This window comes from Erpetoichthys calabaricus, chromosome 9 (assembly GCF_900747795.2).
Source record: "Erpetoichthys calabaricus chromosome 9, fErpCal1.3, whole genome shotgun sequence".
Lineage (NCBI taxonomy): Eukaryota > Metazoa > Chordata > Cladistia > Polypteriformes > Polypteridae > Erpetoichthys > Erpetoichthys calabaricus.
Genome location: NC_041402.2, coordinates 5353632 through 5370795, shown reverse-complemented (window position 1 = coordinate 5370795; position 17164 = coordinate 5353632). Strand labels below are relative to the sequence as shown.

The 17164-nt window shown below is 43.0% G+C and overlaps 1 non-coding gene across 1 annotated transcript; it reads left to right on the top strand.

Annotated features, from left to right (window-relative positions):
* The first annotated feature begins 6037 nt into the window (after window positions 1-6037).
* LOC114658318 (U6atac minor spliceosomal RNA) lies at window positions 6038-6166 on the top strand. The gene has a single exon (XR_003717365.1). It is a non-coding gene; the product is annotated as a U6atac minor spliceosomal RNA (small nuclear RNA).
* Window positions 6167-17164: the final 10998 nt, after the last annotated feature.

The window sequence follows — 17164 nt, the reverse complement described above, 5'->3', positions numbered from 1 at the left end:
CACTGGAATGGCTCAGAAACAGAAAGCTGATTGTTTTGAAATGGCCGACTCAAAGTCCTGATCTTAAGCCTACTGAGACTCTGTGGCACTTTTTGAAAACTGCTGTCCAGAGGTGCCATCCCACCAACCGAGATGACCTCTATCAAGTCTGCCAAGAAAAACGGGGAAAGAATCCCTGCTGAACAATGCGCAAAACTGGGACATACTTACATAACCAAAAGAATGAAAGCAAAGTAGTCTTGTGTAGGGCTTGAATACTTAGGGCAAACACTTTGGAGTTGGTTGCTATTCTACAGTTATATATCTACAGAAAATGGTTTAATTTAGACATTGAAAATGTATTGTTACAACATAAGAGTTACTAAAATGGATAAATGCGCACAAATTGTCTGTCAAGTAGAAAATCAGGATGACTTTCAAGGGGATTGAATACTTTTGCACGCCACTGTAATTACTATCTTGCACATTATCAACCTGTGAAACAGTCACATTGGGATTAGTGACAAGCAAAGACATGATTAAGAAACTGGGAGAGGGCTGGGAAGGGGCCGAGGTGAAAGATTGAAATATTGAAACCAAGACAACCGGTGAGGTACAAGAAAGTGACGATTTCCAGGATGTTGTGGAGGACAGGGACAGTATAGTGCAGGATATACGGCAGTAGCACTCTCTTATACTAAATGCACTTTCTGTGGTGGACAGTGCCTCACCGTGTGTACGCCATTGCGGTATACATTGAATGTCCAGTGAATCTGTTGTAAGGGACAGCCGGGATGCCTCCATAACGAAAGGACTGAAGGAAGGAGCTTGTACGGGGCAATACCTCCCCTGGGACGACAGAGGGCAGCCTCCCCCCAGCTTGCTACAGGGCCATGGGTTTGGAGCATGGAAGCTCCCCCCTGCTGGGGCCTGTGGCCTCCGCCAGGGGGGGCGCATGAAGAATGGCTGAGCCTTCCTCTGCAGGGCTGCCACCACACCCAGAAAGGGACTGTGGAACACCTGGAGCACTTCTGGGTGCTCTATAAAAGGGTCCGCCTCACTCCATTCAGGGAGCAGGTGGACAAAGCTTGCTGGGAAGAGTGAGGGAGAAAGAAACAGAAAAAGAAGAACAGTTATGTGCTGAGCCTGTTGTTTACTTTTGGCTGTGGTGGTGGGAAACGCTTGCTGAAGAGTTTTCCTAAAATAAATAAGCTCTTTGTGCTTTTCAGTTGTGCGCTGTTTGTCTGTTGGGTTGGGTTTGTGGAGCAACAGTGCCATCTAGTGTCCACACTGTAAAAGATGTAAAGAAGATTTTTGTATTAACTTTTAACATGCATTGGTGAGACATTTTCTATTAACACCATTTTAAAGTGGGTTGATAAATTTTAACCTACTGATAATGTGAAGGACACATTTGTTAGACCACTGAGAACTGTAAGAACACCAGACAGCATCAAAAGGGTAAAACAGGTTGTTCCATGGACTATGGAGTTCAGCATGACGTCAGTCAGTAGCATTAAATATTTTAAGGCTTTTTTATTATTATTATTATTATTTCCACAATAAACTTTTACATACAGCATCACTGAAAACGTGTTTGAATATCCACTTTAATAAAAGGGTATGTGTCTGTCCGACTGTCCAGTTGCTATGTTTCTGTAATTCCAAAAGATGGCGCATCACAAACATTAACACTGCTTTTGAGAATCCCATAACAAATGGCACATAATAAGACACATTGAACTGCAGAGCCATACGGTCACCCCAGTTTTTGGCAGACGTCACAGAGTATAATGGGAAGCAGTTTAATGGCAGAAGTGACATTACCTCACATTTATACTATATAAACAAACCCCTAATCTTAATGACACTTAATCCTAACCTTAAGTTACCTGAATCTTACTTTCACCAAGAAACTGCTTTCAAAAACTGTGGTGATGTACGGCTCTGCAACTGGACATTACTGCATGTAACATATAATGCATATTCCAATAGTTTGTACATCACAAATATTTGTACTTATGAATGTTATAACTAGAAATGTTTGTGATGTGCCATCATCTGTTGAAATGACAGAGGCACAGGAACCAGAGAGACACACTGACACTTGTCCTTTAATTAACATGGAAAAGCTGATTTCTGTCCATCCAGCATTTTATGTTTGCTGGATGTTTTCAGCACTAATGTCTTGCAGTGCAGTGTGCCCATTTGACTGATATGTCTGTTATACAGTCCTGATCAAAAGTTTAAGACCACTTGAAAAATGGCAAAAAATCATATTTTGCATGGTTGGATCTTAACAAGGTTCCAAGTAGAGCTTCAACATGCAACAAGAAGAAATGGGAGTGAGACAAAACAGTTTTTGAGCATTCAATTAATTGAAAATAACGATTAAATTGAAACAGGCTGTTTTACAGCTGATCAAAATTTTAGGACCACATGCCTTTAAAAGGCCAAATCTGTGCAAAGATGTGGATTCATTGTCATTTTCTGTCAGGTAGTTACACGTTCTGATGGCAAAGGCAAAAAAACTCCCTTTTTGAACGTGGTCGGGTTGTTGAACTGCATAAGTAGGGTCTCTCACAGCGCGCCATCACTGCTGAGGTGGGACGCAGTAAGACAGTCATTTGGAATTTCTTAAATGATCCTGAGGGTTATGGAACAAAAAAGTCAAGTGGAAGACCCATAAAAATTTCACCAGCACTGAGCCGGAGGATCCAATTGGCTGTCCGTCAAGACACTGGACGATCCTCGACCCAAATTAAGGCCGTTACTGGTGCTGACTGCAGCCCCATAACCATCAGACGGCATCTGAGACTGAAGGGCTTCAAAAACAAAAAACGTCTTCAAAGACCTCGTCTCCTTGAATGCCACAGAACTGCCTGTTTGGACTTTGCAAGAGAGCACCAAACATGGGACATTCAAAGGTGGAAGAAAGTTTTATTCTCTGATGAGAAAAAATTTAACCTTGATGGTCCTGATGGTTTCCAACGTTACTGGCATGACAAGCAGATCCCACCTGAGATGTTTTCTACACGCCACAGTGGAGGTGGCGCCATAATGGTCTGGGGTGCTTTTTCCTTCAGTGGAACAATGGAGCTTCAGGAAGTGCAGGGGCGTCAAATGGCCGCTGGCTATGTCCAGATGTTGCAGAGAGCATTCCTCATGACTGAGGGCCCTCGTCTGTGTGGTAACGACTGGGTTTTTCAACAGGACAACGCTACAGTACACAATGCCCGCAGGACAAGGGACTTCTTCCAGGAGAATATCATCACTCTTTTGGCCCATCCTGCTTGTTCCCCTGATCTAAATCCAATTGAGAACCTTTGGGGATGGATGGCAAGGGAAGTTTACAAAAATGGACAACAGTTCCAGACAGTTGATACCCTTCGTACGGCCGTCTTCACCACTTGGAGAAATGTTCCCACTCACCTCATGGAAACGCTTGCATCAAGCATGCCGCAACGAATTTTTGAAGCGATCAACAATAACGGTGGAGCTACTCAGTACTGAGTTCATGTTTGGAAGTTTGATTTCTGTTTTGGGGGGGCTTTACGGGTTTTTTTGGAGGTGTGGTCTGAAACTTTTGATCAGCTATACAACAGCCTGTTTCAGTTTAATCATTGTTTTCATTAAATTGCGTGCTCAACAAATGTTTTGTCTCACTCCCATTTCTTCTTGTTGCATGTTGAAGCTCTACTTGGAACCTTGTTAAGATCCAACCATGCAAAATATGATTTTTTGCCATTTTTCAAGTGGTCTTAAACTTTTGATCAGGACTGTATTTCTGTAAAAGCTGTGCTAATGTTTGTGAAGCTCCATCTGTTGGAATGAGAAATGCATTGCATTTTATTATGACAAATGTTTGTGATGTGCCATCTGTTCGAATGAAATAAGCAATGCATGTTATTACTACCAATGTTTGTGATGCTCTATCTGTTGGAATGACAGAGGCACTGCCACCGGACAGACACAGATACACAGACAAGTACAATGCATTTTATTACTACATGCATTACAAAAAACCTCACAATAGATGGTGCACAGTAAATGTTATTCCTGAGGTCAATACTGATTACTGAAATTTTGACCTGTCTTAAACTGGTAGCATAACTAGTACTGTATATAACAATACTAATAATAAATTCAAAACAGTAGAGTAGAACAAAAGAAAAAAAAAACAAAGAAATACTAGCAATCATATTAACATTAGGGTATAAACCATTAAGTAATAAGATTGAATGTTTAACCAACTTAAAAGTTTTGGAAAAACAGTACGGAAAAGGTTAATTACGGGGCTGCTACATCTGATTCTTTTACATTTAAATGTAAACATGTTTAATCATTTAATTAAACTACTTAATTTTTAATCAAAGATGTATTATAAAAGAAAATAATATCCTCTAATTTGAAGAAAGAAAAAATAAACCTGCCGATTTCAATGCAAGCGATGTGGACATTTCCTTCCAGAGGTTTATGGAGAAAGGCCAATAAATTAAAGGTGCCCTGCCCAGGAATTGTTCCTGCCTTGTGTTCTGTGCTTGCCGAGTTCGGCACCAGCTCCCCCACGACTACATTAAGTGAAATTATAAAAATCTACAACATGTTCAAGAGTAAGGAGCTTTAATGAGCTAATATTAGCCACGGGAAGAAAAGGAGAGAGATAGATAGACAGACAGATAGAAAGAAATGAAAGGCACTACATAATAGATAGATCGATATGAAAAGGTACTATATAATAGATCGATTTTGAAAAGCTCATATACATACACTGGGTCAAGAGTTAAACTGAAAAGATACTTTGTAATTGACAAAGATATGAATGGCAATAGGCAAATATGAAAAAGATCTTAATTTGTTTTCAGGGGTCGAAATTTGGCATTTGAATAATGAGCACACAGAAAATTGCTCAGTTATTTACAAGGTACTTCTGATACATCGGAGGCCCACTTTCCGATTAAATTTCCCCGACTAAGCCAAGTAACACAACTAGTATAAACATCAAAATTAAAAAATACGTGCTCTTGTATGTATAACGTGCCCGGGTAACTCGCTACAACGTCAGCCGTATGTGCGCAGGTCTTACAGTATCGTATCGTATATGTTTGTTTGTTTTTTTAATTGTTGTACATTTTAATATTTCTGTTGTCAAACCTGAGATTAATCGTTAATTTCGAAAACTGTACGCATTCCCCTGCATACATTATTAAACAACATTAACCTTTACCTGCATATTCAAACATGAAGAAGAGGACGTTGCTTCCAATGTGCTTTTCAAACATGCTCACTCCGTTCGCCCTCCCGAAAGGTTTCATCGAAGACAACGGTGGCATCAGTTACTACTAGGAAGAAATCTATCAGCCCTGCCTTTAAACTGCAAATGCAACTTCATCACCTCTTCTTTAACTTTCAGTCTGCGAAGGTGTTAGAAAGCGCATAACGTATGAATTCTTTTTGCTTTTTTCTCGCCTTTTGCAGACTTCCTCATTGAAGGAGCGTGGCTCCGGCAAACATCACTACGTCATACTCGAGCGTGCACTATGACTGGATGAATGTCCGAAAGGCAGGTTACATGTAAATCTAATGGATTTCTGGGATATGTGAAGATACCGTTTCATTTTTTTTTATTTTAGTTTCCTATGTTATTGCAATGCTTTATTTAGTATTAAAAGACTTATAATTTCAGTCTTTGAAAGTGTTAGAATGTGCCTAACGTATATTTTTCTTTTTCTTGCCTTTTGCGGTCTGTCTCATAGAAGAGGCGTGGCTCCAGGCAACATTACTACGTAACTCTAGCGTGCTCCATGATTGGATAATTGTGCTTAAGGCAGGTCATATGTAAATTTAAAGGATTTCTGGGATATGTGACGCTACCTTTTATTTATTTTATTTTTTTGCTTTTAGTTTCACATGTAATTGCAATGCTTTATTTCATTTTAAAATACTCAAACTCATTTTATATATAGGAAGTATATTAAATAAAATTTATTAAACACCACAATGTTTAAAAATATTAGATTTAGGAGGGTTTATAAGGTCTGCGGAAATAAAAAACATTGTGTTGTATGAAAGGAGAGAAGGTTAGCACTCCCCTTGACAAGGATGGAAGAGGTCCTAGTGGCCTTACAACACATATACGGTTAAGGCATTGCCACCTACTTCGTGGCATCTCTAACCATGTTTTTCAACATATATAAAATTTTAATTTAAAATATTTTTCTGGAATAAAAATAACATCACGTATGTATTTATATGTTCATTTAACGTGTCATTAATATCACAACTGAATTTATTTTTTTTTCTTTGTGGTGCCTTGTACAATATGTATAAGTTATCAGAACATGTTATTCTTAATAATCTTAATTTTAAAAAGCTGCAGTGGTTTGGCACCCTGCCCGGGATTGGTTCCTGCCTTGTGCCCTGTGTTGGCTGGGATTGGCTCCAGCAGACCCCTGTGACCCTGTGTTCGGATTCAGCGGGTTGGAAAATGGATGGATGGATGGGTTTTAAAAAGCCTCTTCAAAATGAATATAAACTTTTCAATAGATTAATTAATAAACACTTAAACATGTTTCTTTAAGGAACCATAGTAATGTAGACAAGTGTTTTTATATAAATGTACTGTATGTGAGCTCCCTCAAAATCAATCCTCTGTATGTTTATAGTTAACTTTTTTTTTTCAAACAAAGTCTTTATTTACAATTTTATGAATACAATATGACAAATACAATAATACAGATTAACAACCAATTATCGGAAATGACAACTAAATTTAGGCTGGGATACATAGACAGTTATGTACTAAAAAAAGGAAAAAGACATTGATAAGAGATCACAGAATTAACTTAGTAACAATGATTTGAAGTAAAGAATAGGTTTTAGCAGCTTTACTGCTAACTAGCCTTAACATTCTTTTTATCTTTTTGATTGAGTTGCCCTGTGGGACATCCTGAGACTTTGCGAGATCCCTTTAGGGTTGCTGGCTATCATGGCCGGCCTGTACACTGGGACTGTGAGTGCTGTGCAGAGTGAAGACAGAAACTCTCAGTTGATTCTGGGGTCCATCAGGGGTGTGTTCTGCTCCCGCTCCGTTCAATGTTTGCATGGACAGGGTGTTGTGCAGGGTCATGGGGTCCAGAGGCTGTGGGGCATCTGTTGGCGAAGAGAGATTCACTGATTTTAACTTTGCTGATGATGCTGTGATCTTCGAGGAGTCAATGGATGCTCTGAGTGAGGAGTCTGAGAGTCTGGGCTTGTGAGGGTCCTGATAAAAACCAAAGATCCAGGTCTTTAATGGGAGGTCGAGCTTTTAGTTACAGTTTAGTCCCCTAAACTGTGGACTGGTCTGCCTGCTACTATAACAGATGCCCCTTCGGTCTCGGCTTTTAAATCCCAGCTGAAGACTCACGACTTCAGTTTAGCACACCCTGACTAGAGCTGCTTATTAACTGTACAGACTGCATCTCTGTTGATAGTCATTAGCACTGAAACATCAGTAACATGATAGTTAGAATTTGTTACTAACCCTCACCTCTTCTGTTTCTCTTCTCGGTACTCAAATGTGGCACTTGGTGCCACGGCCCACCTGCCAAGTTGTTTTGCCTGCCTAAGGTAAAGTCATCCCTGATAGAGAACTGCAGGAATTGTGGGAAAGAGGAGTCCTTTCATCGGATTGGCTGGCCCAGCGCTGTTTCAGCTGTGGAATGGCAGATAGGGAGAGGCAGCTTGATGGCTGAGGTCTCCAGGACTCTAAACAAATTCAAATTGTATTATGGGATATCATCTACTGTTAAATTCTGCTCCATACTTGTACATGTTTTATTTTTATACTGTATTGAGGATTACTTGTGTCTTGTTCTGTATATTGTATTGTATTGACCCCCCTTCTTTTTGACACCCACTGCACGCCCAACCTACCTGTAAAGGGGTCTCTCTTTGAACGGTCTTTCCCGAGGTTTCTTCCATTTTTCCCTACTAGGTTCTTTATGGGAGTTTTTCCTTGTCTTCTTAGGGAGTCAAGGCTGGGGGGCTGTCAAGAGGCAGGGCCTGTTAAAGCTCATTGCAGCACTCCTTGTATGATTTTGGGCAAATACAAAAATAAATTGTATTGTATTGCAACACACGGTGCACCAACCCTCAGTTATGCTCAATCCTTTACTTTCCTCTTTCTTTTGTTCTGCCGCCACCACTCCTTTTCTGCAAGCTCTGTCCTCTTCCACCCGACTCCAGCTCTCCGAATGGAGTGAGGTGGCCCCTTTTATGTTGCACCCGGATGTACTCCTGGTGCGCCCTGATTAACTTCCGGCTAGCTCCTCTTCAGGCAGCACTTCCGGGTATGGAGAAAGTGCTGCAGATCCTAATTCCAGAGCTGTCCAGGTGCCCCCTGGCGGTGGCCACGGACCCCAACAGGTTTGAGTTTCAAAGCCTCAAGCCCGTGGCCCCAATGCAACCCAGAGGGGCTGTCCTCTCATGTCCCGGGTTATAAATCGCCCTTCTCCTGGTTCTCTGCTCCTCCATGTCTCCCGGTAGGGCACGATCCCCAGCCATCCATCACCTACTAGGAGAATGAGCCTGGACGTGGCCAGACTCCAAGACCAGGCTGTTTCTAACGAGTTTGCACGCAGTTTGTGTGAGGAACTTATGGACTTGGGCGCGATTGCTTTTACTAATGTGATGTGGGAGACCTTCTGTGACAAGACCCTGAAGGTTGCTGAGGGTTGTGTTGGTGTTATCGGTGTTCCCAGAAAGAGGTGTTTCATCTCGAAGAGCACCCTGGATATCATTGAGAGGAGTCACAGCATATGGCTTGATGGCAACTCCAGTCTGTACCAGGAACCGAGAAGGACAGATGTGAGGGCTCTGAGGACAGATAAGGAAGCGTTTGTTACAGGAATCTGTGAGAAAGTGATACACCATCTATGGTCTAGCGACCCACGTCCTGCTTACAGAGGAACTGAAGCATTGAGCAACTTCCGAATCTGTTCCTCTGAGAGTTGCAGTCAGGGCGGCTGATGGAACGTTTCTTAAGGATGATACTGCATTTGTGACCCGCTGGGCTGGCTACTTTGAGAAGCTATTTCAAGCTGATCCTCCAGCTAGGATGTTGGATATCTCAGGGTCCTCGGTCTTGAGGCTGATCCTCCAATTAGCTGTGAACCCCCCAGTCTCACTGAGATGGCACAGGTGGTGAACCAGCTGAGGGGAAGCAAGGTTGCAGGGGTCTGTGGTGTCCAGTGTGAACTTCTCTAGGCTGGTGGTCAGGCTGTCCTTCCTGGCATTGCAAGCAATCTTTGCTTCCATTTGGGAGATGGACAACATCCTGAATGACTGGAAAACAACAATCTGGAAAGGGGACGGTGATCGCCTGGATTGCAGCAACTACAGGGGGATAACACTGTTCTCAGTGCTGGGTAAGGTCCTCACTAGGGTCGTCCTCAATAGGATCTGTGATCACTTTCTCACCTATCAGCAACTGCAGCAGACTGGTTTTACACCTAAGAAGTCTACCATCGACCACATCCTGACACTGAGGGCTCTCATGGAGCGCAAAGCCGAATATCGGCAGAGTTTCTTTGTAGCCTTTGTCGATTTTCGTAAAGCGTTTGACTCAGTTGATCAAGCTGCCCTGTGGGGACATCCCGAGACTTCATGGGATCTCCTCGAGGTTGCTGGATATCATGGCTGGCCTGTACACTGGGACTGTGAGTGCTGTGCAGAGTGGAGGCAGACCCTCTCAGCTGATTTCGGGTTCCATCAGGGGGGTCTTCTGCTCCTGCTCTGTTCAGTGCATGCATGGACTTTGTGTTGGGCAGGGTTGTGGGGTCCAGTGGCTTTGGGGCATCTGTTGGCGAAGAGAGATTCACGGATCTTGACTTTTCTAATAATGCTGTGATCTTCGTTTAGTCAATGGAGGCTTTGACTGAAGAGTCTGAGTGTCTGGGCTTGTGAGGGTCCTGATAAAAACCAAAGATCCAGGCCTTTAAAGACCTCTTAGGCACAGCCATCAGCAGTGTGTCTGTCTGCGGAGAGAGTGTCGACCTCATCAAGAGGTTTACTTCACTCAGCAGTGACATTCATGTCTCTGGTGACTCTTCCTATGAAGTCAGTAGATGGATTGGGATGGCCTGGGGGGGGTCATGAGGTCATTGGACAGGGGTATGTGGTGCCCCCTATATCTCTGTTAAGTCACTCTAAGTCTTTAGAGTCCTGGTGCTTCCTGTTTTGCTATATGGTTGAGAGACATGGACGCTATCCAGTGACCTGAGGTCTCCTGTGTCTCTTTGGAGGATCCTTTGGTACCGCTGGTTTGACTTTGTGTTGCTCACGGAGTCCCGAATGAGGCACATGACCTGCATTATGGCATTTCGGCCATGTGACGCGATTCCCAAAGGGTGATCCGGCTCGCAGGACCCTCATTGTTGAGGACCCAAGTGACTGGACTAGGCCAAGGAGATGCCCACGTAACATCTGGCTGCGGCAGATAGTCATTTCTGGAGGGTGGAACTGAACCACCTGTGTGCCTGGGGGGTTGCCAACCGGGATCCTGAGCCGTTTCGTCATGTGGTGGGGGGAGCAACACACTGTAGCACTGCATGCTCCCCAACCTGACCTGATTAAAAATTATGGAGTGTGTGAGATAAGCCCGGACACCACCAGAATGAGACCACATCTTTATAAAATCACACGTTTATTTTCAATATACACAGTCCCGCACAGCACACAGTGCTCCCAACACTAAACACCCCTAACACGGGCCTCTCTTCAAATGTTTGTGGGCCGCCTTTCCTCTCTCCACGGGAGCTTCGTCCCGCTCCCACTCCCGACTCTAGCTCCCTGACTGTAGGGAGGCGGCCCCTTTTATTCTCACCCAGATGTGCTCCAGCTCCCTGATGACATTCTTCCGGCACAACTTCCTAGTGTGGCGAAAGTGCTGCCCTTGTACCCAGAAGCACTCCAGGCATCCCTAGAAGGCTCTTCATTCATCTTCCCGGGTGTGGTGGAAGTGAATGCCTCCCGGGCTCTCTGATGCTCGGGGCGTCCCCTGGCAGTGGCTATGGGCCCCAACGGGCTCCATGCTCCTCTCCTGATCCAGGGCGGTTGCCCCCTCGCAGCCTGAAGGACGCAAACGTCGTCCCCCGGTCCTTCCAGGAGTCCCTGCTGGGTCTGTCCCCCAGCCTTCCTGTGACAAGTGTAATTGGACAAAGTACCATACCTCAAGTGGGCTTTGACCAACACTGTCAATCTAGCAACAATGCTCCTTGTCATCTTTACATAATCTTTTAAAGAAACACTTGCCCTTGTTAAAACTACAAAATCATTAAAACTGTTAAGATTTCCCCACTCATTTAGAAGGTCAGAAACATAAAGAATGTTCCGGTCAGTCCACTCTTTTATATGAATAAAGATTTGTTGCCTGACAATATGTACTTGTTATTCCAAATTGTGGGGAGAATAATTATATTTAAATGCAATTTTCCAAGAATCGAGTGCTTGGTTGTGAATGTTGGAAAGTCTGATTGGGAGTTAACTACTTTTGAAATTAATAGACAACTAAAATTTTATTAGACCACCACAATGTTCAGATTTCTAAATTTGAGATCCAATACCAAGGAACGTCTATCCCAGACAGAAACTTTTTAATCCAATTTAATTTGAAAACCTTATTAATCATCTAAAATTCCAAGGCATTAAGGCAACTGTCACTGTAAGTTTTTAACAATATGTTCCTCTTAATGCAGGGGTGTCCAAACTACGGCCCGCAGTCCATTTTTAATTGGCCCACAGCAAATTCTAAAAATTTAACAAAACTAGGGGGCTCCGCTTCTGCTCGCTTCACTCGCCCACCCCCGGGTTTGGTTAACTGGATATTCAATTTAAAGAGATTGTTATTTTCATGGGAATTGTTATATATGCATTATTTTCACTTTTACTTTAAATCTTTTGTAAAAACGATATTTGGAATTAACTTTTCTTCAAGATCGCATTGGGTTTTGATTCCGTGTTTGGACTGACATCGTGACAACGCAACGTATAACTGCCTGTGAGTGAATATCGTTTCTTTCTCTCTAATAAATAAAATGACTTTCTGGAATGTTTGTCCCTGCTCTTTCTTCTTCGCTTTGTCGTTGACGTGTCATCTAGATCGTGTAAAATTATTGTCCTGATAAAATTTATAAGAGCTGAGAGCACAGGAAGTGTGTCTGACAAAAGCATTCACACGACTGAGAGTTTGTTTCATACTCCCAACTTTGTGGGAACAGTTTGGGGATGGCAACATGACTGCGCACACACCAGTGCACAAAGCAAGGTCTATAAAGAAATGGAGGAGCAAGTTTGGTGAGGAGGAACTTGACTGGCCGGCACGGTGGCGCAGTGGGTAGCGCTGCTGCCTCACAGTTAGGAGGCACAGGTTCGCTTAACGGGTCCTCCCTGCGTGAAGTTTGCATGTTCTCCCCATGTCTACGTGGAGTTCCCTCCAGGTGCTCTGGTTTCCTCCCACAGTCCAAAGACATGCAAGGTGGGTGCATTGGCGATTCTAAATTGTCCCTAGTGTGTGCTTGGTGAGTAGGTGTGTGGATGTGCCCTGCAGTGGGCTGGCACCCTGCCTGGGGTTTGTTTCCTGCCTTGTTCCGTGTGTTGGCTGAGATTGACTCTAGCAGACCCCTGTGACCCTGTGTTAGGATATAGCGGGTTGGATAATGGATGGATGGATGGATGGATGGAACTTGACTGGCCAGCACAGAGCCCTGACCTCAACCTGACAGAACACCTCTGGGATGAATTCGAGCAGAGACTGCGAGCGAGCCAGGCCTTCTCGTCCAACATCACTGCCTGACCTCACACAAATTCCCCTAAACACACTCCTACATCTCATGGAAAGCCTTCCCGGAAGAGTTGAAGCTGTTAGAGCTGTAAAGGGTGGGACAACTCCATATCTGAGCCTATGAATTAAGAATGGGATGTCATTACAGTTCATGTGTGTTCTCTTCTAAGGTGATTGTTGCATCGAATTCCCTTACATTTGAGAATGGAAAAAAAAGGTTTCTTTTATACACAAGGTGGCGCCCTTTACCCACAGAACACAGTGCAGCACAGTCAGACATGTTTTTCTTCAATTAGAAACATGCCAAATAACGAGTGAAGTATCAGAATTAGTTTATTAACAAGAAAGAAAGATGGAAAAAAATAATGAGGATTCGTCCTCTTGGTTTTGTTGCCTCCCTGTGTCAGTTGTCTCCTACTTCCAGAGGCCGTAAACGTGAAAACTCAGACAGGCTTAACTGTGTAGTGCTCTATGCCCGTAATTTCATTCACTCCTACTGTATATGAATGCGTTGTAAGGATGAGTGCACCCCTTTACAGTGTAGATAGACTTGTGTTTGCCCCCCTTTAAGTGTGTGAAGACACAACAGTGAGCCATAGGAGTCAATGGCACAGATTCGGATGACCTCAGCAGCCGACACTGCGTCCTCATCCTTGACTGAACTGTCAGATACATCAGTCTGAAATGGCCAGTAACTTTACAAAAGGAAAGAAGACAGTAATGTGAATAACAATGTGTTTAATAACAAAAACCCTTAAGTTATATGTCCTTTGATGGATTAAAGCAATGGATCCCAAACTCGGTCCTGAGGACCCACTGTGGTGGAAGTTTTTTATTCCAGCCAAATTCACAGTTAGTGATAATAACTGATCTCATGTATTTAGATGGTCTTTTTTCCCTTTTCTTATTCTGCCTTTAGAAAAGCACAGCAGTGTGATTTTTAACATTTATAAGACACTAGCCGTGCCCCGTGCCTCCTCCCACATAGTAGTGAAGCAGGACAGTGAGGGCGCCCCCGCCCAGCTCCCTACTCCTGACGTCACACTTCTGCCTCCTCTCGGCCTGCAGCCTCTGTCTCGAATTAGCGCAAATATCCTCTCCTGCAAGTGAACTATGATACACAGAGTGATGACAGAAGTTGCAAAATGAACCAGAATGTTCAAGCAAATTCTAGAAATAAACCCGATCTAAATGCACTAAGTAGTTCTCTCGTTCAATAGCTAAGTGTATGTAAGGTCCCCGCTCTGCTGCGTGTCTCTTGGATTTGTGCCAATAAATCGGTACCGTAAGTGAACTATGATACATAGTTCAACGAGAGAAGTCGCAAAATTAACTGGAATGTTCAAGTAAATTATAGAAAAACCAGTAACGGCGCACTGCACGTTTGACTTGAGCATTCATAGTTTTCCTCCTCTTTCTCTGTACATTTACCATTCATTTGCTCAGAGGTTGATGTGCTTGCTGCTTCATGAACAGTTCTTCTTCTCTCCACCCTAGCGGCCCGCTACTTCTCTTCTTTCGTCGTCATCTTTTCGCATTAAAACTAATTTCGTTTTTGTGTTGCAATTACTTAGCACTTTTTCTTAATTTTCCACTTAAACTGGCACTTAAGTGTTCAATCTGCCTCAGGAATGATTTAAGATATGAAGAGGCAGGGGAAGTGACCGCGAAGGTGCTAGGGAATGAGAACGATGCACGTACGCATGCACCACACGGCCGCCTTGCTGCGCGCTGCTGAGAGTTGATTCTACAATAAAATAAAATGAAAATAAAAAGAATAATAAAAATCTTCACCCCAAAAGTGGGTAGTAGACATCACGTAGTATATGTGTACCAAATTTCAGGTCAAACGGTGAAACGGTTTGCGAGCTACAGGTGATTTAAAATCCTGGACAGACAAACGAACAGCCACGGTAACGTATTATATAGAAAGATACCCGATCTAAATCCGTTAAGTAGTTCTCTCGTGAAAACCCCCTTATAAGTACTTAGTACATTTTAAAACAAATTTACCAAACTTGGGTGGCACGGTGGCGCAGTGGTAGGGCTGCTGCCTCGCAGTTAGGAGACCTGGGTTCGCTTCCCGGGTCCTCCCTGCATGGAGTTTGCATGTTCTCCCCGTGTCTGCGTGGGTTTCCTCCGGGCGCTCCGGTTTCCTCCCACAGTCCAAAGACATGCAGGTTAGGTGGATAGGCGATTCTAAATTGGCCCTGATGTGTTTGTGTGTGTCCTGCGGTGGGTTGGCACCCTGCCCGGGAATGGTTCCTGCCTTGTGCCCTGTGTTGGCTGGGATTGGCTCCAGCAGACCCCTGTGTTCAGATTCAGTGGGTTGGAAAATGGATGGATGGATTTACCAAACTTAGTTTTGTTATTTCTCCATTGACTCCAAAACACAGAAACTGGGAAATAACAGCTCACTTAATTGGGTTAGGAGTCCAACTAAAAACAGAAGTTGGTTGGAACAAAAACCTGCAGCCACAGGAGGACCCCAGGACTGAGTTCGGGAAGCTGTGGACTAAAGCATTGGTAATGTACTCAGGAGGGTGGGCTCCTGCCTCGAGACCCTCAACTACATTAAATGATTTTGGCATTAGATGAATAAATGGAAGGAGTAAAGCAATTAAAAGTGAAAAATCTCCCCCGTACACCTCTTGTAGAAGAAAAATTAGACTTGGGGTGTCCCGTAGTCATTTAGGGCTAATATAGTTATTGCTCATCGAGTGTTTCTTTATGCCTTTCACATTAAAATATAGCATCTGTCTTAGACGTGGCTGTCAGAAACGTGCTCAGTCTTATCAGGAAACCAGAATAACAGTCAAGTGAACAACAAAGAACAAGAAGGTTCTGGGTGATGGTTCAAGAAGTTGACTGACAATCAGGACTTGACAGATGTCACATAAACAGGAACTTGAGACGTATTGGAAAGTATTGTGAGGGCCAAGAATGTACTAGAAATTAGACTTTTATTTTGGGGTACTGGGCTTTATAAACACATTTTTACATACTTTTGCCCACCACTGTATATCAGACAGATAAAAAAATACTCTATATAAAAAATGCAAAATACACTTTATAAATGAAATATATAGATAAAAGGCACAGCATAATACATACATTAAAGGGACTATACAATAAATAAGACCCTATCTGACACATAAAATGAAATACAAAAATAGGAATGGCATGTTATATACAGTAGATATGAAATGCACTAAATCATAGATTGATAAGAATGACTGTATATAATAGAAGTGAAAGGTGCTATATAACAGGTACCAAATCTATATCTATATATATATATATATATATATAACAGCCAAATACCACTGAGTCACTCATCATGAGATCTCCCGAGCCAGGAGGACTTGGGACTTGAAATCTGAAATGTAGGTCACCCCTGGCCCATAGGTGCTCGCTAAGAAACGGTTTTAAAAATTTCGGGGTCCAAGTGTGAAATTTCTTATAGTTTTTTTAGACCCGTTTGTATGTCTGTCCGCTTTTCACGAGAGAACTACTTAACGGATTTAAGTTGGGTTTTTTTCTATAATTTGCTTGAACATTCCGGTTGATTTTGCGACTTTCTCATTGCGCTAAGAATCACAGTTCATTTGCGATACCGATTTATTAGCGCAAATCCAAGAGAGAGACTCATCATGCTGCGGGGTGGGAGGTGGGACCCTCCTCACTCACACGTCTGCCTCGAGGCGTAACCTTAATGCCGCTTAGATAGCGAACGAGAGAACTACTTAACGGATTTTGATTTTGTTTTTTTCTATAATTTGCTTGAACATTCCGGTTGATTTTGCGACTTTATTATCACACTAAGTATCAGAGTTCGCTTGCCGTACCGATTTATTAGCGCAAATCTGAGAGAGACACTCATCGGGCTGCGGGGTGGAACCCTCCTCACTCACACGTCTGCCTCGAGGCGTAACCTTAACGCCGCTTAGATAGCGAATGAGAGAACTACTTAACGGATTTTGATTTTGTTTTTTTTCTATAATTTGCTTGAACATTCCGGCTGATTTTGCGACTTCTCTCATTGCGCTAAGAATCAGAGTTCGCTTGCAGGAGCGATAAATTCGCGCTAATCCGAGATGGAGGCTGCGGGCTGAGGGAAGGAGGAAGTGTGACGTCAGGAGTAGCGAGCTGGCAGGGCCCTCCTCACTGTCCTGTTTCACTAATACAGGGATGGCAAGTATATACAGGTAAAATTCCGTTACAACAAAGTGTGAGGGGCCTAAAAAATATTTCGTTGTAATGAAAGTTTCGTAGTAATGAGATTCTGTATTTCTCATTATACTGCTTTCTTTAACTTGCATCCAGGCGTTCACAATCATTTCAATAGTTTCTTTCATGTTA